This window comes from Mastigoproctus giganteus, chromosome 1 (assembly GCF_048544385.1).
Source record: "Mastigoproctus giganteus isolate SK-2022 chromosome 1, ASM4854438v1, whole genome shotgun sequence".
Taxonomy (NCBI): domain Eukaryota; kingdom Metazoa; phylum Arthropoda; class Arachnida; order Uropygi; family Thelyphonidae; genus Mastigoproctus; species Mastigoproctus giganteus.
Window position 1 is genome coordinate 102,321,968 of NC_143575.1, and position 23,295 is coordinate 102,345,262.

At 37.3% G+C, this 23,295-nt stretch overlaps 1 protein-coding gene and 1 non-coding gene across 3 annotated transcripts in view; both read left to right on the plus strand.

Moving 5' to 3' along the window:
- Positions 1-23,295, plus strand: part of LOC150091063 (transformer-2 protein homolog beta-like) — a 160,767-nt gene that overhangs the window by 11,464 nt on the left and 126,008 nt on the right. The window lies entirely within an intron of this gene.
- On the plus strand, positions 112-230 carry LOC150091064 (5S ribosomal RNA). Its single transcript, XR_016547781.1, has one exon. It is a non-coding gene; the product is annotated as a 5S ribosomal RNA (ribosomal RNA).

Sequence of the window (23,295 nt, forward strand, 5' to 3'; positions counted from 1 at the left end):
AGTGGTTTTGTCACTGGATTGGAGTGGTGGGGGTTTAAATCCTTTCAGAGACTGATAGAATTCTTAAATGCATCTTTAAATTTAAATTAGCCAACTATCATCTTTAAATTAGCCAACTATCATACTAGGCTGAATACACCGGTTCTCGTCCGATCACCGAAGTTAAGCAGCGTTAGGCCCGGTCAGTACTTGGGAGGGTGACCACCTGGGAATACCGGGTGTAGTTGGCTTCCAAGCGGGTGGTTGGTGGGTGGAACAGACTTCCATCCCTTGTCGTGGAAGTTGATAGCCTAAATAAGTTTAAGGCTCAGCTGGACAGGTATTTCGAACGAACAGAGGGGTGAAGTGGAAGTGGTTATTTTTATTTATTTATGTTACTTTTTTTTTTTTTTTTTTTTTCTTTTTTTTTTTTTTGGCTGATGCTGCATAAGCTTGCTTTCTTGCATCAAATGCCTCTACTAATGCTAATGCTAATGCTAAATTGGGTACTGTAGTTAGTTGATCTCAGGCAGAAGCAGTACGATTATTCCACCCATACAACATGAAAATCCTCTTGTAAATGCACAATACATGCAATGCAATATGGCTATAGGTGCTAATCTACAAGATGTGGCTATTCACCTTGTTAGCAACCTGAGCAACATCATCAACATTTGAACCATCTATATCAAGTGGACCTATTTGATTCATCACCTTCCTTGTAGCATTTACATAAGAAAAGAAGTCTTTGCATGCTTTTGCCAAAGATTTCTCATAATCTGCCTTAGCTTGCTTAATATCTTTTGTGATTTGGTTGCAGTTCAATTTATGTCTACCATAGGCTTCTGTATCACCTGGAAATTTATATGCATTCCATGCATTTTTCTTCTCTATAATGAGACATCTGACATCTGTTTAGGTGTAAGATTTGAATGGTGTAAGTTGGTATGAAAAGCTCAGTATATCTTTTATGATTATTTCCTTGAATGCTTCCCTTTTAGAATTTGCCAATGGTAAATCAATTCACTGTGATCACTACCACCTTATTCTTTTATCTGCAGATTCTTAATGCATGAATAATCACTGCTGATAATCAGATCAAGAGTATTGCTCACTGTTGTTGCCCCTCTAACATGCTGCTGTAGAAAACAATCATGTAATAAATCGACAAAATATTTCTAGGGTTTGAGTGACCAAACTGCAAATTCCAGTCAGTATCTAGAAATTAAAATCCCCCATTTTAAGATATTCTGATTTTTTAGCCCATTCTATTTCCTGTACAGTTTTGTTCTACTCGTCAGTCCTGTAACCCACTCCTCTCATTTTTGCTTTACCAGTGCTTATATCACACCGAACTGACTCAACATTGGACTGGCCACTCATATTAACTTGGTGCACTGCCATGGATTAACTTCTTAACCAAGAACATACCCCCCCCTTCTATTTTTTCTGTACTTTCTGAACACATTATACTCCCCATATTTATTAAATTTTGCATCCCGAGTGACACCACATCTCTGATATCCCCACAATCTCTGCATTTCATGACTTGACCAGCACTTCAAATTCATCAGATTTATTAACTATGCTCCTAGCATTGGTGTACAAAGTATTGGGGACATTGGTAGTTACTGGTGTACAGAGTATTGGTATCGTGCAAGCATTGGTGTAAATGCAAGTATACAAGCACCTGTTCTTACTCTTAGTTACTCTAACATACCCCATTATGTGTTTTATGATGACTCACAGCGGGCCTTGAGATCCCCAGCACACCTTGCTTTCCAGGCTGCTGCACATTTCAATAGAAACATTGCAAGAAACACTTACCTCTGCCTGTAGTTCTTATCTGTTAGCCCATGTATCCCTCCTCCTTTAAGCCAGCTGTTTTCTCACCCACCTAACACTGCTTCAATAGCATCAGGAAATATTCTGGCTATCTCTTTAAGAGTATTACATCCCTGTAGAAGCAGTGTCTCCTGTTAACAAGCACAGACTGTGCTGAGAAAAATTCTACTCTGTGAGCATTGCACACTCTATCCAGGGATGAACTGATTGAAAATCTCTCATCATATACTCCCTCCTATCGTGCCTGAGCAGTATTGTAGACATTTTTCCTTAGCATTGTCGAACTTCTAAAATATACCATCGAGACTGGAAAGGCTATGCTCTTTACTTCCTAGACATTATGATAAAACGGATATTCCCACACCTATTAACATCAGTATGCCAAAAACCAGTGTTCCCCAAACTGGGGTCTGCAGACAGACCACTTGGGGTCCGTAGACCAGTTCAGGGCGTCTGCGATACATTCAGAAGGTATCAAGTAATGTTTCTTTTCTTAAAAAATATACTGATAGAATCACACGAATTTCATTATAGAACATTATTTATTTTTGATATAATTAGTATATATAATTGTATACATATTTCAAATTATTCGTTCTATGTATAGCAAACTGATGATAAATAAAGTTATTATTATATATCTGTATAAAAATAAGAATAAAGTTGAGTTGTTTCACACACAAAACTCGGAATTTTTTTTCCAGAAAATCGTGTGTATGTGTGTGTGTACACAAACATATGCATGTGTGTATATATATACTGTACTGATAGAATCACATGAATTTCGTTATAGAACATTACTTATTTTCGATATAATTGTATACATATTTCAAATTATTCGTTCTATCTAGAGCAGATTTATGATATATGTCAGGGGTGGTTAACGAAGTCGATTGCGGATTTAATTTCTGTCGATCACGACGAATTTTAAATATACAGTCATCCCTCGATTTGTGCCCCTTGTGCAATGTAATTTTTGATATGTAGATCGCAGCGCATTTTGAAGGAAAAATGTAGATCGCATCACAAATTAAGTAGGCCACTCCTGATATATATATATATATATATATATATATATATCTACAAATATATATATATATATATATACACACCATAATTAGATAAGTTATAGTGCAAGAACCCTCCATAGTTTGAAAATCGAGGCAGACACGATGACACGGAAAACACGATGACATTAATCGATTCGTTCTATATTTCTATATTTAACATGTAATATTTTGTTATTTTATTTTAACATTTTAAACGCCGTAATATTACGATTCTATATATATATATATATATATATATATATATATATGTATACTATCATTGAATTATATTAAATAAAGTTAAATTATAATAAAATGAAGAAATAATTAAGCATTCATTAGAGGCAGCGACATGCAATTCCTCCATATGAAGCTGAAATACATCCATTATTTTAAATTAAATAAAACATAAGCCAGTAGTATGGCAAAAACTGTAGAGCGAAAATTAACATAAAAATAACCCAAATAAACAATCGAACGAAAAGAAAGAATAGATATAAATAGTAGCCCAGAAACCCTAATATAATTTCGATCTTTAAATCCAATTAACAAAAACTATACAAATTTTAGAATAATGCCAATTAGTTATTAATTTAGCGGCGGTACCCCCCCCCCCCCGGAGAGGTACCAGTTCCGAAAGACGTGAAATATCACCCAAAGAGGGTTAAAGGAACCACCAAACGATAACAAAATCAAAATAAACTAAAATAAAATAGAATAGACTGACCATCATGCCCCATATCGACAGAGGACCACGAGGCCAATAATGGTCATGGAATCGCTGCATTTCAGTCGTCATACAAAACATCGCAAAGGCGGAAATATCGAAGAACCAAACCACCCTTTTCCTTTCTTTTCGTTCGATTGTTTATTTGGGTTATTTTTATGTTAATTTTCGCTCTACAGTTTTTGCCATACTACTGGCTTATGTTTTATTTAATTTAAAATAATGGATGTATTTCAGCTTCATATGGAGGAATTGCATGTCGCTGCCTCTAATGAATGCTTAATTATTTCTTCATTTTATTATAATTTAACTTTATTTAATATAATTCAATGATAGTATATATTTCGGCTTCATATGGAGGAATTGCAAGTTGCTGCCTCTAATGAATGCTTAATTATTTTAATTTTTTATTATAATTCAATAGTAATGGGTCGATATGCTAATTTAGCAACGCCTGTGCCGCCATCTATTTTCTTTTTTTCTTCAATATAAGCTGATTCAGCTTACAGTATGTCAGTAGTGTGGCTCTGCTTTAGAGTGCTGTCTGTTCTATAGTTTATTTTCGCTGCATAAGGACCACCGCCATGCAAATCCTCTGCATTGGTTGATCTATCGGAGAATGGAAGGGTGGTTTGGTTCTTCGATATTTCCGCCTTTGCGATGTTTTGTATGACGATTGAAATGCAGCGATTCCATGACCATTATTGGCCTCGTGGTCCTCTGTCGATATGGGGCATGATGGTCAGTCTATTCTATTTTATTTTAGTTTATTTTGATTTTGTTATTGTTTGGTAGTTCCTTTAACCCTCTTTGGGTGATATTTCACGTCTTTCGGAACTGGTACCTCTCCGGGGGGGGGGGTACCGCCGCTAAATTAATAACTAATTGGCATTATTCTAAAATTTGTATAGTTTTTGTTAATTGGATTTAAAGATCGAAATTATATTAGGGTTTCTGGGCTACTATTTATATCTATTCTTTCTTTTCGTTCGATTGTTTATTTGGGTTATTTTTATGTTAATTTTCGCTCTACAGTTTTTGCCATACTACTGGCTTATGTTTTATTTAATTTAAAATAATGGATATATATATATATATATATATATATATATATATATATATATTTGTGTGTGTATATATATGTGTAGGGTCTGCAAACATATTTTGATTTTTGAAGGGGTCCGTAAATCTCAGTAGTTTGAGAACTGCTGCCATAACCTCTGCAAGTGTGTGTGTATGATAGTATACCAATTATAAATCATTTCATACAGCCTCACAGTGACAGTACCATCTGGTTACTAATGAGTAGGGTATAGTCATATTGCTCCAATAATTTGGATAAAGATAAAGAAATCAGTACAGTCAGGACTGAACTCAAGAAATATGCCTTTTCCAGAACAAATCCTAGATTACTGGGAACTACTTTAGGTCTGAGTTCATGTCAATGAGAACATGCCACATACGATACATCCTCCAGGCACAGAGGCCTGCCACTTCATCACTTTTGCATATGTTCCATTTTATCCAAGAATGTTGTAGTGTATATACCGAGATTCTGTAAAGTTATGACATCCGTCTATATAAACACCTGTAAGAAAACTATATACTGTATAACCTCTTCTAAAAACATTTACACCACCATTGAAAAGAGGTGGGGTTATTTATTGTATACCCTGCAGAGATTGTGATGCGAACTACATTGTTGAGCCCATCATTGTCTGGGGGATCAAATCAAAGATCACATAACACTATTAAGACAGCTGATTTCAGCCGGCCAGTAGTAGCTGTGCGCTACTGGCAGGAAGGACGTAATTTTAATAGGGATAACAGTACGTGTGCAAACACCATATTTTGAAGCAATTGCATGAGATGAGGAAACCCTTCTCCACACAAACCTTATTGTGTTTCCACTCAGTCTGCATCATTAATTGTTTTGTTATTGAAGAAAAGTGGCCATAAATAATAAAAGCCAGCATTTTCTTAAGCTTATTCATATATATAAATTATCTTATGCTGAAAAACAAAAATTTTAAATTAGTGATATCTTTCACATCCAATTACTGAAGTGCACTACTGTCATATTTGAGCTATGTGTCCCTAATGGAAATGCTTGCTTCCGATTTTTATATCTTTCTCAGTTGTGACCATTCACCACAGTGAAGTTTATTCAGTTTTATTTTCTTTCAGGTTTCACTCACTAACAGTTTGTTGAGCCCATTATTAATGCCGGTATTTTTTAACATGTGAAAAAAACATCTGAAGTGTATGTCTAAAGTGTGGCAGAGGGAAGTTTTATTTTAAAAAAATAATTAAAAATATACACTTTTAATATAAAAAATGGATTATTCACAGTTGTGTTCATAATACACTCACTGTCCATAAAATCAGAAACTTTTTGCAGTTGGCATCATCAGATAATTAAACATAAGGTATGCAAATGTAAATTCATACATAATATGATCACAAGTTCCATGTTATCAGATAAATACTGCATGCTTTTGTGTGGCTTCTTAGTCAATCAGGGCATGAATAAGACAGGTGATCTTTTTGATTTTCAGAAAGGTATTATTGTTGGAACATGTATAGCAGGAGCAACAGTTGAGAAAACAAAGAAAATCATTGCCATGTTGAAAGTAACTGACTCAAAAGTATACAATGAGTGAAAGGAGAATGCAGCTCTAAAAGAAAGAAATGCTGCAAAAAGTTGGTACTGCAAGAATAAGTCTGCTAGTAGTTAAAGTGAATTATGCATTAAAATAGGAGGTCTAATGTGCCGAAAATGACTGAAAATTTTAATTTAGACAAAGAAAGACCAATTTGCAACCAAACTATGCAGTGGAAGTTGGAATCTGGGATATGATGGTTATCTGCCAATATGAGAGCTACTTCTTTGTCTGAAAAAATCAAACAATTTTGACTGGAATGGTGCACCAAGGCTGGACTGTAGAAGTGTGAAAAAAGATTGTGATTTGATAACCCTCAATTTAAACTTTTATTTACCATATACCTATAAATCATGTATGTATAATTCAGTGATCACAGAATGACCACCTACCTAATACAGTGTTGGACCACTATTTGCATGGATAACAACCACTATTTGCCTAAGCATTGACTCCAATGCCTAGCACTTCCAACACTGTGGAAAGCCTTGCAGACAGCACGGTCTGCAAGGCTTTCAGTGGCAGAATAGATGACCGTTACATGTTTATATATATATATATTTTTTATGTAGACCCCAAACACGAGAGGTAGTAGAACCTATAGTACTTAGTACTGTGCTTGGGTTGAAGGTTGAGAAGACGAAAGAAGATATTTGTTGACATTGAACTTCTGTAGACTGTAATTTTCAGGAAATACGTATGAAGGAAGGTTGTTCCAGAAAACGGCAGTTGAATGAATAAACGCGGAAGATGAAAAGTTGGTTCTATGAGTTTGAAGTTGGACAGTAAATGGATGTTGGCTAGTGGCTACACGTGTTCGGACTGTTTTGAAAGAGAGAGAGAGAGAGAGAGAGAGGGAATAATAGAAGCCAATTCAGAAGAACAGTGCCCTTGAAAGTATCTGTAGAAGAGGCATGCAGCAGAAACAGTACGTCTATGAGACAGCGAGTGGAGAGAGACTCTGGAATCATTAATTAACCTAACTGCCCTCTTCTGAATGGAATCAAGAAGCCTGAGAGAGGTTTTAGGAGCATCACCCCAGATGTGGGAACAATATTCCATGGTAGGGAGGATTTGTGATTTATACAGAGTGAGCAGCTGTTTGGAAGAAAAGTAACGCCGAGAGCGAAAGAGAAAACCAAGTTTTTTTAGACACAGAGGAAGCAATATTTGTAATGTGCTTGTGCCAAGAGAGATTAAAAGTCAGAGTAATCCCCAAAAGAGATATATCATTTTGCCTAGAAATCAGAGTGTTACCAAAGATAAGAATAGGAGCAGAAGAATCCTTTTTTGCAAGATATAAGACAAGACTGAGTTTTAGAAGGGTTGAAATCAACTAAGTTGTCTTTGCCCCACTGGAGAATTACCTGAAGATCGGCATTTAAGGAACTGGTAGCAGATTTTCGAGAAGTTGAAGCTGATTGAGCAGGGCAAGGTTTCTTAAAATGGAAAATGGAAAGTGGAATGCAATGTGCTATCATTGGCAAAACTATGGATAGGATTTCCAGTCAATGGAAGAAGGTCATTAATATACAAGAGCAAAAGAGTGGGGGAAAGAACTGAACCTTGGGGGACATCGGCATTGGTGGAGAAGACAGAGCCATCTACCATCACCCTCAGTGAGCAATCAGAGAGAAAACTGAATAACCAATTACAAAAAACAGTTGGCAAACCATAAGATGGAAGCTTGTTTAAAGACCTTTATGCCAAACACGATCGAAAGCCTTTGAGGTGTCAAGAGCAACTATTTGTGTTTCACCGAACCTTTCCATTGAATTAGTCCATAAATGGGTAACATAAGCCAAAATATCACCAGTGCATCGACACTGACGGAATCCATATTGGCGAATAGTTGAAGTAATTGCAATGGGACGATAACTGGATGGGAGGGATTTTTCACCCTTTTTAGTAACTGGCTGGATATGAGCAAATTTCCAAGCAAAAGGAAAAACACCTTTGGAATAAGAAAGTGAAAAAAGGCGGCAAAGAATAGGAGTAAATTCAGGAGCACAGGTTTTAAGAAAAAGTGGAGAAATACCATCGGGACCTGGAGCTTTCTTAGTATCAAGATTCGTCAAAATCCTTCTGACATCCTTTTGATGGAAGACCACAGGAGGCATTGAATGGAGCGTGTTGGGAATGGTGGGAGGTGTTTACCAAGATCATTAATACATGAGTTGGAAGAAAAATGGGATGCTAGCAGGTCAGCTTTATCCTTGGCTGAAGTGACAACAGAACCATCTGATTTTGACAGAGGTGGGCAAAAGTTGTGGCGAATGGCTTTGGCTGGAGACCAGAATGCTCGGCTACCAGTAGGGCAAGAAGCACGTTTTCTACTCTTAGCCTGTTCAAACTCTAGTTTAGACTGATTAATAACTGCTTTACAATTTTTATGAGCTTTGGTGTAGGCAGAAAATGAAACTGAAGAATTAGAAACAAGCCAATTACGATATGCAACATTCTTCTCTTGAACAGCCTTAGCACATGGAAAACCAAGGTTTAGATAAAGGACAAGATTTTAAAGTGGAGTGTGAGATAAAGGATTTCATTCCTGCAAGAATAATTTCACTGACACGATCTGAGCAAATGTTGACATTAGAAGTTTTGAAACAGTAATCCGACCAAGGAAAAGAAGAAAAGAAATCTTGCAGGTCATCCCATTTTCCATTCTTGTAATGCCAAACAACACGAGGTTGGGAATAGCCATGAGATAAAGGCTTCATTGGAGAAGAGACAATCACCAAGTTGTGATCTGAAGTGCCTAAAGTACCTCTCACTTCAACCGTGTACTTAGAAGTGTTGTTTGTGAGAAAAAGATCAAGCATGTTGGCTGTATGATTAGGATTGTCGTATTCTTGTAAGTAAATGAACAATCTGTGCAAGGTAATTAGTAATTGCAAAAGCCTCAGCATCTCGACCAGCTGGGTCGGTGTTACTAGAAAATGGAAGCCAGCTGGAGGTGTGAACATTAAAATCTCCAAGGAAAATTACCTCATTGGTAGGAAAGTTGGACTGAAGAAAGTCAAGTTGCAAAGAGAGGAAGTCAGAGCTCCAAGTGATTAGTGGAGTTGGGAGAACGGTAGAGACGACAGATGAATTTGGCACAATGAGGTAGAGAGATTTTAAGCCAGAGAAGATCGAAGAGAGGAGATTCCAAACTGCTAAGTCTCTGACAGGGAATATCACAACGGACATATATGCATAAGTACCACCTTTGAGGCGAAAGGAATCATACAGCGAATAATTTGGGCATCTGGGCAGTAGTTGAATCAACTGATAAACTGAGATTCTGTCAGAAAAAGTACATGGGGTTCGGCAGACTGCAAGTGGAAATGGACATCATTCAGATTAGAATTGAGACCACGTATATTTGTGAAATGAATTAGGAAGTGTTTGGGAGGTTTAGATCTTTTTGCAGATAAGCTTGCTCTATTAGTTTGACAATTCATGGTGTATTCAATAGTAAGAAAAAGTGGGTGGGAAATGCTATATGACGCAATGAAATTTTTGCATATGGCGTACACATGGTATGAATATACCCAGATCCTTGACATAACGTGGCCTCGACAATGCCCCCCGGCATACACACTACTCGGACTCCCTCCAGTCACTATCTGGCAGAGTAGAGGTAGCAAGATTATACACTAGCTGATCCGGAAGCCTCCTAGAGAGTTACCAATAGGTTTGGTCTGGTGTACTAACTAGTGGCCGGCCTGCGAACACCATTTTAGAGCTGTACCTCGAAATGTAAGGAATATTGGATCTCGCCATGATGTTCATCATAACCTCAAAAGTCATCAATCATACTGCATGAAGGAAGAGATGGGGAAGGGTTGACCAGAACTTAGCTCTAGAGACCAAACATGGGTTCCACCACTTCAAGCTTCCAATAAGCAAAGTGGTGGTATTGCACCGGTTGATGAGTCATCTACCACCTAGTACTGCCTGGTAACATAGAGGGGTGGCATTCCTCCATGTGGTGTGGACGCCACACCTCGACCTCTGCTTACGTTGGTTCACACCTGGGTGGTCACCCACCATGTACTTATGCATGGAGGTTATACCCAGGATTACAAAGATGCTATATGGTTGCGAATAATCGTATGAATGATGTTCTTTGTGCCACCCGTGTGAAAATTTCTACCAGTGCATCGTTCCAGCTATATCCGAAAGCCATCGGTTCTTGCAAATATCATCGGTCTTTAAAATAAAAGATCCCTGAGAATGTCAATGTCATTGGAAGTCAAGGCTCCACTGTAATTTAACACTTAAACCCCATGGGAAAGTAGAATAGAGGCCAAAACCAGTGAGAAACCAAATAGAAGAAATTTACGATGCTTTACTTGAATTAACTGAATACAAAAATAGATATGGATTCAAGGAATCATGTTAAATCAATAGCCTTAAAAATAACATCTTATATTTCTTTATTCAGTTATAATTTGACATGATATTTTAATAAAATTAATCCTGTAAGTAAAATGCTCCAAAAGAGGAATTTTGATGTACGTGAAGCTTTTGCATGTCTACAAAATATTATGAAATATTTTAAACAAAATAGAACAGAGTAAGCATTCCAAAAAATTCTTGATTTGGCTAATAATATGGCTACTATCATTGGCATCAATGCCAAACAAAATTTCAACATTAATTTTTTTCTTTCAAATTATGGACAAAACAATTTTCTTGTTAACCAAAAGGTTTACAAATATGAAAACATGTAAAAATATTTACATGTTAAATTAACTGACAGTATTGTAATGAGTCTAATATGGATGTTTTAGCATTATTTGAATAATTAGATTTAAATTTATATTAAAGATAATATTACTCCATTTGAAGCATTACAATATATTTTTAAAAACAATTTTACAGATAACTTTCCAGTTGTAGCATTTGCATTAATTAAGAATTTTTCTAACTTTACCAGTTTCAGTTGCCTGAGGTGAACAGAGTTTTTAAAAATTAAAATTAATCAAAAATTATTTACGATCTACAACGTGTCAACAACAAATCTCTAATTCGGCAATAATTTCAATAGAAAATGATGTTTTGAAAGAAATAAACATAAATGAAATAATAAATTCTCATTTCTTAAAGCAAGAAAACATAAATTTGTATATATATATATATTTTTTTTTACTTTATAATTTTCCTTTTAATTTATTATTGTGATAGAATACCATTACTGTGATTTAGAATTCATTTCTAGAATTTCAGAATTTTATTTTTGTTTGTTTCATTGTATTATATATGTGAGATACGTTGTAATTCTTTTCTTTTTTAAATAAATGAATAATAATTATTTACGCCTTATTTTATTTTTTAATCCAAATATTTTAGAGCGGAAAATTTGATTTCGCTTACTGGCAGCACATAGGGTTGCAGTGGCCCTGTGTCTAACCAGCATGTTGACACCACAATATTCCCCATTGACGATGATCAGCAATGAGGAGAGGGTGTAACTTGAGTCGTCGGCTGTTGAACCCATTATGTTTGAACCCATCATCATTTCGGATATTGTTCTTGCATTCCCCATATTGTATTGCAATGTCAACTGTTGCACAGTGACCTGCCATTGAACCCGTACCGTGCATTGCACTCTGCTCACCATTCTACTCCATTCTTTGTACACCTTAACCACAGTTTTCTTGAGAAACTGGCAAGATGTGATGTTTCCAATGTTGAAGCGCCTAGCGCACAAGCTCCCACAAGCATGCCCTTTTGAAACTCCACGATATCTTTACTAAGTCCCATAACTGCTATATTATCACTTTCAAGTTCAAGTACAAGCTTGAATTCTATATCCTGGAAAAAACTACATATTTATAACTCCAATTTTGAGCCAGTAGAGTGCAGTTGTGTTCCTTTTCCACTAAGTATCGCCACTGGTTACAGTAGAAAAGTGACAAATCAGAGTTGTAATAGACAAGATTATCTTTGTTGCACTAGTTAAACGACACTTTTTTTAATTGTGACTGGGTAATAAGGGTGATATTTTCTTATTCTATTACAAATCTAAATTAAACTGCTATAACTTTACAATTTCAGAACTTAAAAGTGATAAAGTATAGTGTTTCTTCTGGCACGAGGGTGAAGGTAACTGGCGGACCATAGAAATGGACACTTGCATTTACAAATATTTAGATTGCCAGATCCGTGAACAGTAGTGATCTTCGATTACCTTCCGCTCAGACAACAGAAGAATAAATTCACTGTTGCCATATACATGCATGCTGTATTCACGTTGAGTATTCAAGCTGTGGCCATCACTTAAAATTGATTCTCGATTTTTTTTTAAAATCATAGATAAACTGCTTGCAGATATGCCATATTTCTCCGCAACATCTTTTTTCTTAAAACCCTGGTCAATATCATAACAATCTTTGCTTTATCATTAATACTTAAACATTTTCTCTTCGACATTCTATTCACAATTGTAAAAATTACTGGACTGCACCTCTTGCCGATACATACTCCGCAAACTTTGCTGCGCTGGCCATATAGTGAATTGTTAGTACCGTCTACTCAATGATGTTCGCTTGCCAATTCAACAGTATCACTCCCTTTGAAGAAATATACGACTTTGTGAATTTCTTTTATTCTGGTTTCATTCATATATATACATGAAAGAGAAAATTTATGATTAACGTATGCTGTATGTTACTTTTCAGAGGGGAAAAAAAAAAAAAAAACAAGAGCATATAGCCTATGTGATTGATGACTAACGGGAGGGGGGGGGATTCATGAAAACCATCTACTGGGGGTCCAGTTAAACGAGAATGGACATATCATATAATGATTGACACGAAGGTCACGTGGTACAGTTGAGGTGAGAAGCGAATGTCACTCAGTAGGCGTTACTAAAAACCAACTATGGTAGCATTCTATGTATTGCCGCTGCAGCATGCTGAAGGTTTACCGCAGCGAATTTCGCTTTCCCCTGAGCCAACATCAGTTTACAAATCTATCCTATTTATTGTAAAGTTTATGACCACTTTTAAGAAAACCCATTTGGTTTAATAACTGTAACAAAAATGAAACAAAGACCCTCCTACGGGCATCAACGGCCACAAGTGTTCACCAAAAGGATGATTATTTAATTCCAGATGCTAATGCGAAATTTCGGAGGGAAGGAGGCAGTATATTTGAGTGGCTGTTTAGCAGTAAATGCTTGAAAATCTTCAAAAATGCTTTTACTAATTTTTTTAAAAATTCATTTTAGAGAGACTAACACTTTGTTATGTGGGGTTAATTTTACATGTAATTTCGTTTCAAGGTGCAATGTTTTGCGAAAAAATCGTAATATAGAGAAATTCATTAAATAGAAGTTCGTAATAGAGAAGTTCCACTGTATTTTAATAAAAGTTTTCCACACCATCATATTTGTTTCCTTATAGCATTTAAAATAATATGTTTCTGAATCTTGAATAATGCTTTTCTAATTTGGACTATCCCATCTTTCTATTAATTGAATCTGAATTACTGAGACTTTACATGGTGATTTATGAGTGTTCCTTAACTTCAGGAGCATATTTATAAGGTCATTTCCAGTGAAAAATGTAGTTTGATGCTTACTGGTTATGGAGTTATCATTACCTGAATAAAAATAAGAATAAGTGAACAAGAATTTGTGAACTTTTTATTTATGAATTTATAGAAGTTCTTGTTTACAAGAAGAGCCACTGTAATTGAGATGTTTCACTGCACTGCTAAAGTGAGGATGCACTCTATTGTGTTGGACATATGTATGTAATTTTTTCCAAAGGTACCACTTCTTACAAGTTGTTCAGTTTGCTCTGCAACAAACTGGCAGAGGAAGAAGATGAATGACTAAAGCTGATTGTGAATCGATGTGGAAATTGTGGCATATGTACATATACAAATCTATATTTTGGTTATTTTAATTATTACTGCCTATTTTGTTAATTTGATTAGTTTTTCAAATTTGATCAGTTTGGAAATGACTTCTGTCATTGAAATCATCATGTTATTATAAGCAATTAGCATGGGAAATCTTCAACATTGTTTTTATCTTGGAAACTTGTAATTAAAATATTTATACTACAGAGGGTAGAAGAATTTTCAGATGCATAAATCTTGTAAATTGTAACCATTTGTGTGTTTCTTTGCAGAGATTTATATTAGTATTGGTATTATTAGAAATATGGTGCATGGAAGCCATAGGCTTTTGTTACACCAGCCAAAAAAAAAAAAATTAATTAAAAAAAAAATAATAATAAAATAAGCTACCTGTTTGACTGTCTCCTCACACTTAATCTGAAGAATCGGTCTAGCTAACCTTTCAGTTTCCCCACTCTATCAGCCTAAACTGCTCATGGAGATTACTTATTCCAATAATTAATATTTGCTGGATAAAAGAAAACTTCCTGCAATCTATTCTAAAACCTTTTCCCCTGTAATTTGAATAATTTGAATTTGTATTCTCTAGTTTTGGAAATTATTAGAGTTAAAATTTCAACTTGATTAATTTCAATTTTGCTTCTTGGAGTTTTATACATATCAGTCATCTTCTTTGAGTGCTTAGGTTCAAAGCTGTAGACCACACCACATATTCAAAGTGTTTCCTCATATAGATACGTGTTTGCCAGTCTCACCAGGTGAGTTGCCTGTCTCTGAACCTTGAAGAAGCTGTTTTTTTTTGGATTTATTCTGCATAATTCAACACACAGTATTCCAAATGTGGTCTTACTTTGCCTTGTACAGTGGATTATGATCTTCTTATCTTTACAAGTAAATGTTCATAAATCAATAGGACATCGTGTGCCTTCCTTTCTGCTTCTCTCTAATCAGAAACAATGGTGGTCCAAGTACCAGGCCTTGGAGAACACCACTTCTTACACTTAACTTGTTTGTTTGTTATTTAGGAGCATTAGCAAGTAGTAGTAGTAGTGGCATGTGATGCAAGAAAGCAAATTTATGAGCTTATGCAGCATCAGCCAAAAAAAAAAAAAAAAAAATCACACCATTCCCTCCAAATGCCTGTCCAGTTCCTCCTTAAATTTATTCAACCTATCAACTTCCACAACGACAGATGGAAGTTTGTTCCAGCAATTAACCACCCGCTGGCTAAAGGAAAATTTCCGCACATCTATTCTACATCTGTCTTTTCTTAATTTGAATTTATGCCCCCTTAGATTTGTAATCTGAACAAGTGGAAGGATCCCATCAGAATTCAGCGTGCTCAACCCATTCAAGGCCTTATATACCTCAATCAGATCACCGCGCAGGTGCCTAGTCTCCAGCCATTGCAATTTGCAGAACTTTAGCCTCTCTTGGTAAGAGGAACCCTTCATTCCCCTCAACTAAGGCCATATTGCTCTGGGAATATGCAGTGGTCATTCCCTGACCTCTCCGCATCCTCCGTATTTGGTGGCGACAGGCTCGAACCCCTGTCTAATCAAGAAGCATGTGCTACGCACTGCTGCTCCTTCCCACCTGGCTATGGAGGCGCCTTACACTTAACTTAATCTGAAGAATAACTGTTAATGAGAACCTTTTGCATCGCAGACCTGTGAGTCCAGCATGTTCCAGCTTATATAGTAACCTCTCATGTTGGACTAAATCAGTTGCTTTGCCGAAATCCAAGTAAATAATGCTGAAATTTTACATTCAGCTAATGGGTGACTCTATCAAAATAGCTAACCAGGTTAGTTAAACATGATTTTGCCTCTGCAGAAAAACTATGCCCACTGTCTTTCAGAATTTGATTTCTGTTTGAATGATTCTGTACTGTACTGTATTCTTGATCATTGCCTCCATGATTTTCCTTACCATCGAATACAGATTCACTGATCAGTACTTACCCACTTCACTCTTAGAACTGCCTTTATGTATTGGCAATTCTTCAATCCAAGAGAATCTTTCCTGAGTCCAATGATGCCCTCATAATTAACCTTAATGGTTCAGTGCACTGTCTTGTTGCTTCCCTTAAAATTATAGGGTAGATGCCATCGACTCTGGGAGACTTACTTGCCCAAGGCTTGGAAGTTTTCTAATAAGTAATCTTCTGAAATTTCAATATCACTAATTTCATGTCTTTCCATCTTTACTTATGTAATTTCACCTCACATGAAAGATCTTTCTACTGTAAATATTGATGCAAAGTATCTGTTCAGCTTATCTGCAACATCAGCTGTTAACCAAGACTGTCCTACACTCATTGTGTAAGGGTCTGATCAATTCATCCTTCTCTTCATATTGACATAGATAGAAAACTTTGCACCCATTCTTAGTTCTCTTAGCCAACGATTTCTCATAATCTAAATTTGCCAGCCTAACCTTTTCTGTATCTGTTGTGTATAGGCTTTAGTACTTCTTGTCGCTCTAACTTTTCCATGCCATATATTTTTCTGCTCTATTAAACTGTCTAGTTCAGGGGTGGCAAACCTTTTTAAGGGTGCATGCCAAAATTAGCTAAATATTTTAAAAAAGTACTCTCGCTTTTCAGAATACAAAATACATAATGCTTTATTATCGTTATTCATACCAAATCTTTCACTCAAAGATTCTTGAAATTCTCTTCTACTTCCCCTCTTCATTTGAACATTTTTGTTTCTTTGCTGGGTGAGCTGATATTCTAAACAATTTGTAAAGAGCAAATAACAATTAAAATATTTTTGAGAATTTGTGGGAATTAATGAAGAATAATCTCCAATCTCCATGGCACATACAAACCGTAATAGACAATGAAGGAGGCTGCACTAAATACTGAGAAACTTTACCAATAACTTATGCTCTGAATAAATTTGTGAAATATACGAAAAAAAAAATTTTTTCTTTTCGTTTCACAATTTTATCAATACATCTCACCACTCCAACTTCAAACAAATCACTGTGTGAAATGGCCGACCGGGCTAGCCGAGTGGGTAAAGTACCTGCCCGGCAACCCAAAGGTCGCGGGTTCGATTCCCGCCTCGGGCTTGGATCAAAGTACTGCAAAAACCTTGGGAGGTGCAATATGGCCACAGAAGCCGATGCGCCAACAACTACCAAAAAAAAACTGTGTGAAATAGTATGTTTAGTGTCAGACGGCACCAGGGGTTTCCCCCATCTCTGCTAGTACATTTTGGTGTGAAACAGAACACTGTCAATGCCAGAGGTTTAAAGGTGTATGGATCTTGTATATCTTTAGTGTTGTGTACTGTTGTTCCTCTGGTCATTTGGCCACTGGGCCTCTGGTGGGACCCAACATTGCCTACACTTTGCACTGTGGAGGCAGATCAGGTACACCAGTATCAGTTGTTTACTCTGGCAGGTCATGCCACCTAATTTCCTGAGATTTCAGTGGCTAGGACCTTAAAAAATAAATAAATAAACTGCTATAGATAAGGGTCAGCCAAAAGGAGTACTGTTTTATGTGATTTGATGTTATTGAGTTTTTGGGTGTAGGGCTCAAGCAATTTAACAATGATTCAAATGCTAGTAGTTGTAAGTTAAAGGGAATTAGACTGAAAGATGAGGGGAAAAGACAAATATGGGATCGATCCCTCGAGAAGATGACCCCCGAATTAGTGGAGCAGGTCCATGTCCCACCAGAGGGGCAGTGAGGGGGGGGGAGACCAGGAGTAACCTGCCCAGGGAGTGGAGGCAAAGGACCACACAAGGGAGCTTGGCTAGGAAGGCCTAATGGCGGCAGCTGAGCTGTGCTGGTGGTTGTGTCACACCTGGGACAGCATTCCACAGCATGCTGGCTAGGAACAACCAACAGCATGGATGCTGTTGGTTGTTCCTAGCCAGCATGACTAGCCTTATGGACCTTGGGTCCATAAGGTTCCCGTGTCCATCTGTTGGGAGAGGCTGCAATAGAACATGCAATTTGTATCATTTGCTCACGCACCATTTTTTTTTTTTTTTTTACATTTTATTAAATTTCTATAGTTTTCTCCCCCTACATTTGAAGGCAACATTTTATAGTTTTTGCATTTTGCATATTTTTTATACTTTTCTCCCCCATTCATCCATCATTCTCATTCACACAAGGGGGATGACTTATTAAACAAGCGAAATTGACATCATGCTATAATCCTGCCTGTCCAATTATTGCTTTTAAAATAATTCAGTGCTTGTTTAACCATTACTTTAAAGATGAAGCAACAATTTAAAGAAAGCTCACAATTTAAATGACATACAAATAATCAAATTTAGAAGAATATTTATCTACATATCTAATTGTACAAAAAAAAAACAAAAACACACATTAATTTAACAATTATACTAATGCTAAAATTTTTTTTTTTTAACAAACTTCCTGTCATACTTTTACATCTGCCTTAGACATTTATACATTCAACACACTATTTCTCGCATTCATTTACTCATCCAGGCACACACTTTTTCACCCTTACATTCACACAGTCCATTTCACTCAGACTCCATAGTCATTTGCTAATTTTACTCAATTTCCACATTTACTCTTTTAGCACTCACCCTTTCTCACATATTCATTCCCAGAGGCATACATTATCATTCACTCACCCTTCCTAGCATTTCCTTACATACTTTCACGTTTACATTCACTCCAGTTCTCATTCATTCAATCTTCATTCATACTAGCATACTTCAGAAACCTGCAGCCTACTAGTTTTTTCCAGCTGACAGGTAACCCTTGGCTGCATGTCTATACCAGTCTCTTTAAAGTTCTTTCCATGAGTGTTGGCATGTTTGGGAACTCAGCCTGTTTTGGTTGGACGTATGCTATGATGAGGGTAGTACCAGCCTGCCTTTATTCCCATCAGTCACATTTGGTTATTTCTTACTGCAGTGGTCCCCTGGCAATTAGCCAAAGGAGTTCCCAGAGGCAGGGTGTCAAATCTGGTAAAGTCCGGTAATTTCTGAGTCAATTCAGATATGTTCAGTCACATCGAGATTGTCATTCACTGGGCATGGGGAGAGAAATGGGCTTGTTATATATTTGTTCTATTGATTTGGTACAGGGACTGGTTGAAGAGCCTGTCTCTGGAAGTTTCGGCAGATTTCAAAAACATTTTGAGCATAGTTGAAGGCATTGTAAAAGGCCTCCTCCATGATGAATTGGTATTCTTGGCCCCTAGGAAGGGGTCCAATTTCTGTGATTAACTGTCTACGTTGATTTTCATAGATTTACACAGTCATATAGAATGTGTGCCCAATCCTCACTTTCGCCACAGGTACAGTGGGGGGTCATCGGCCAGTCCCAAAAAAATGCAATTTAGCTTTAAGAAATCCATGACCTATCAATAGAAATGTGATCAAGTCCTGGAGCATACCACTTAAGTGGTTTCGGTCTAACCATAGCCACCTGTGGAAAAAACCTTTTGGTAGTAGCACCTTTGGTCTCTTGCTCCCATTCAGTTTGCTATATCTGATGTAGTTGTGTGGCAATTTGTTGTTTCTCTGGCTTGATGTCATTGGCAAGGTTTGGAGTTATGCCTAGGAAACCCATGGGGATTCCTTTTTTAAGTCTATAATATAGCCTTTTTTTTGCAATTTCAAGGTGTATTGGTAGGGTACCAGCCAAGACTTGCAGGGCTGGGATTACTGGTAAAGTCTAGTATCTACAGCATGCTCTACTTATTGTTAATAAGATTGTTCTTTGAATGCTATTTAATTTTGCTCTGTTTTTGACTATGGCTGTGCAATGGAACCATATACCAGCACCATAAGAGATTACAGGTAAAAACACTGCTCGGTAAATGAGTGCCAGGGTTCTACACTTGAGACACCAATCAGCTGGGCTGATTCTGGCATAGTTTTGGACTTTTTTGGCCAAGTATGACAGGTGTGGATAGAATGGTAATTTGGAGTCTAGAATCATGCCTAAGTATTTCAATTCTTGGACCATGTGAATTGAGGTATCATATGTTTTTATCACTGGTGGTCGTCTTATATTTAGATTTCGGTCGTCTTATATTTAGATTTCCTTTCAGTAGGATACATTTAAATTTTTTTTTTCTGCTGAAATTTTGAGCATTGGGTTAGTCCCCATTCCTTCAGTTGTTTGAGTCCCACTTTTGCTCTTTCTTCTACCACCCTTCAAAATTGCACCACCGCATATCCCCAGAGCAATATGGCCTTAGTTGCTAATGCTCCTGAAAACCAAATAACAAACAAACAAACCTTCAAAATTGCGGACCTGTCTAGAACAGGACATGATCTAGCCAAGGAGGATGTCTGTGTGTGTGCTAGGTGCAGAGACTGTTAGGAAATTAGGCACTAACTCAGTGTACTGATGGGCGTCTGTAAGAGTTTGAGGTATAAGGTAGATGCCCTCGAGGAAATTAATAAGAGGGGCCCATCAAGCTCTCCGCCTAACTCAACTCCTGTGCATCAGGCAACACAGAGGCAATCTCCAAGGCAGAATGCGCTGGTCCCACAGGAACTAGTTATCGTTGGTGACTATTGTCAGGGAGATGGGGAATATATTATGCAAAAGGATAGGTGGAACAGGACGAGGGGCAAAAGTTGATTGCATTGTGCAGATATTGTATTTTAAGGGCACAAAAGGTGATATTGTTGTATACGTTGGCATTAATGACCTTAACAGTAAGAGATCTGCAGATTTAATTAACAAGTACAGGTCAACTTTGAAAAAAAAGTTGCAAGCTAGGGTTGAATTTGAAAGTGTCTGCAATTCTGCCCAGACATGATAGGAGGGAGTATATGATGGGAGCCTTGCCAATCAGTTCAGCCCTGGAGAGATTGGGCAAGGCTCATGGGATAGAATTTTTTTCAGCGTGGTCTGTGCTTGCTAACAGGAGAGACTGCTTCTGCAGGGATGGGATACACTTAAAACAAAAGGGTGCAAGAATAGCATTAGCATTAGTAGAGGCATTTGATGCAAGAAAGCAAGCTTATGCAGCATCAGCCCAAAAAAAAACAAATAAATAAATAAATAAAAAATAACCACTTCCACTTCACCCCTCTGTTCGTTCGAAATACCTGTCCAGCTGAGCCTTAAACTTATTTAGGCTATCAACTTCCACGACAAGGAATGGAAGTCTATTCCACCAACCAACCAACCACCCGCTGGCTAAAGGCAAATTTCCTCACGTCTATCCTACATCTGTCTTTTCTCAATTTGAATTTATGCCCTCTCGGGTGATAATTCTGAGCAAGAGGAAGAATCCCATCAGCATTGAGCATGCTCAAACCATTCAAGGCTTTATACACCTTTATCAGATCACCTTGCCGGTGCCTAGTCTCCAGACACTGTAATTTGCAAAACTTAAGCCTTTCTTCGTAAGAGCACCCCCTTTGTTCCATTCACTAATCTTGTTGCCCTTCTCTGTACTCATTCCAGCATTTCTACATCCTTCTTGAAATGAGGCCTCCAGACCTGTATACAGTACTCTAGGTGTGGTCTGACCATTGCCTTATACAAGGGAATAATCACCTTCTTATCCCTGCTAGAAAAATTCCTATATATCATCGACAATACACCATGAGCTACTCTTGCAGCCCGTCTGCACTGCTCAGAAAACTTCATATCTGCCTGCACAACCACCCCCCAGGTCCCTTTCATCCTCTACCACTGTCAGTGTAGTACGACAGAGTTGATACGTTGCTCTGGGGTTGCTGTTTCCCATATGTAGTACTTTTCATTTGTCAATGTTAAACTTCATTTGCCACCTCTCAGCCCATCTGCTCAACCTTTCCAGATCCTGTTGCAGTAGCATAGTGTCAGTACTGTCCTTGACAACCCTGCCAACCTTTGTATTGTCTGCAAACTTGGACATTAAGCTTGATATACCATCATCAATATCATTTATAAATACAGAAAACAATAATGGACCCAATACTGAACCCTGAGGGACTCCACTATTAACATTAGTCCATGATGAGCAGTGTCCATTGAAAATATTTGCTGATGCTATCGAGGCAGTGTTAGGTGGGTCAGAAAACTGCTAGCTTGAGTTGATTCACAAACTAAAAGATTAACAGTAGCCTCAGGCAGAGGCAAAAGCGATCTTCGCACTGCTATTGTAATGAGCAGCAGCCTGGAGAGCAAGTTGCTAGAGATTTGCTGCTGAGAGTCATCATGGACAAGTAAATGCTGCTGAGAGTCATCATGGACAAGTAAATACGTGGGTTGTGTTAGCGTAACTAAAAGCAAGAACAGATGCATGTATACTTGCATGTACACCAATGCTAGAAGTAAAGTAAATAAATTTGATGAATTTGAAGTGGTGATCAAGGCATCAAAGGCAGATATTGTTGGGATATCAGAGACATTGTGTCACACAGATTAAGCAGTCCAGAATTGGAATTTGGGGAGTACAATGTGTACAGAAGGGATATACAGGTTAGGAAGGGAGGAGGCGTAATGCAGTTAGTTAAGAAACACAAAATCTAAGGTAGTGCATCCAGTTGACATGGGTGGACAGCAATGTTGAGTCAGTTTGGTGTGACATAAACACTGGGAAAGGGAAAATGAGAGTAGGAGTGTGTTATAGGCCTAATGACTCTTATGAGTATAACGACAGAGAGAGTAATACTCTTGATCTGATTGTCGGCAGTGGTGACTCGTGCATTAGGAATTTGCTGATAAAGGAACCACTAGGTGACAGTGATCACAGTCTGCTGATGTGGGATTTACTTAAATATGTGGCTATCATCAAGGGTAAAGGGAAGGGTTTTTGTTTCCATAAAGGTCAGTACAGTGGTCTCAGGCAGTTTTTGAATTCTGTACAGTGTGATCAACTGATGATGTTAAAAACAGTGACTTCTAAATGTGATTTCTTCAGGTAATTAATCTCGGAAGCTACTAGGCTTTTCATTTACCAACTAAGAAATATTGTTTGATTAATGCCTAAATGGATATCATATGAACTAATGAGGCTTGTGGCGGAGAATAAAAATGCATGCGCTGCATATATATTAGCAGATGACACAGTAGCCTATGGCAGATATAAGCTAGTCTGTAATCAAGTCACAAAGCAGGTTAGGCAAGCGAAGGCGATTATGAGAAATCCTTGGCAAAGGATGCAAAGAAAAACAGCAAAGATTTCTTCACTTATATAGCCTCTAGAAG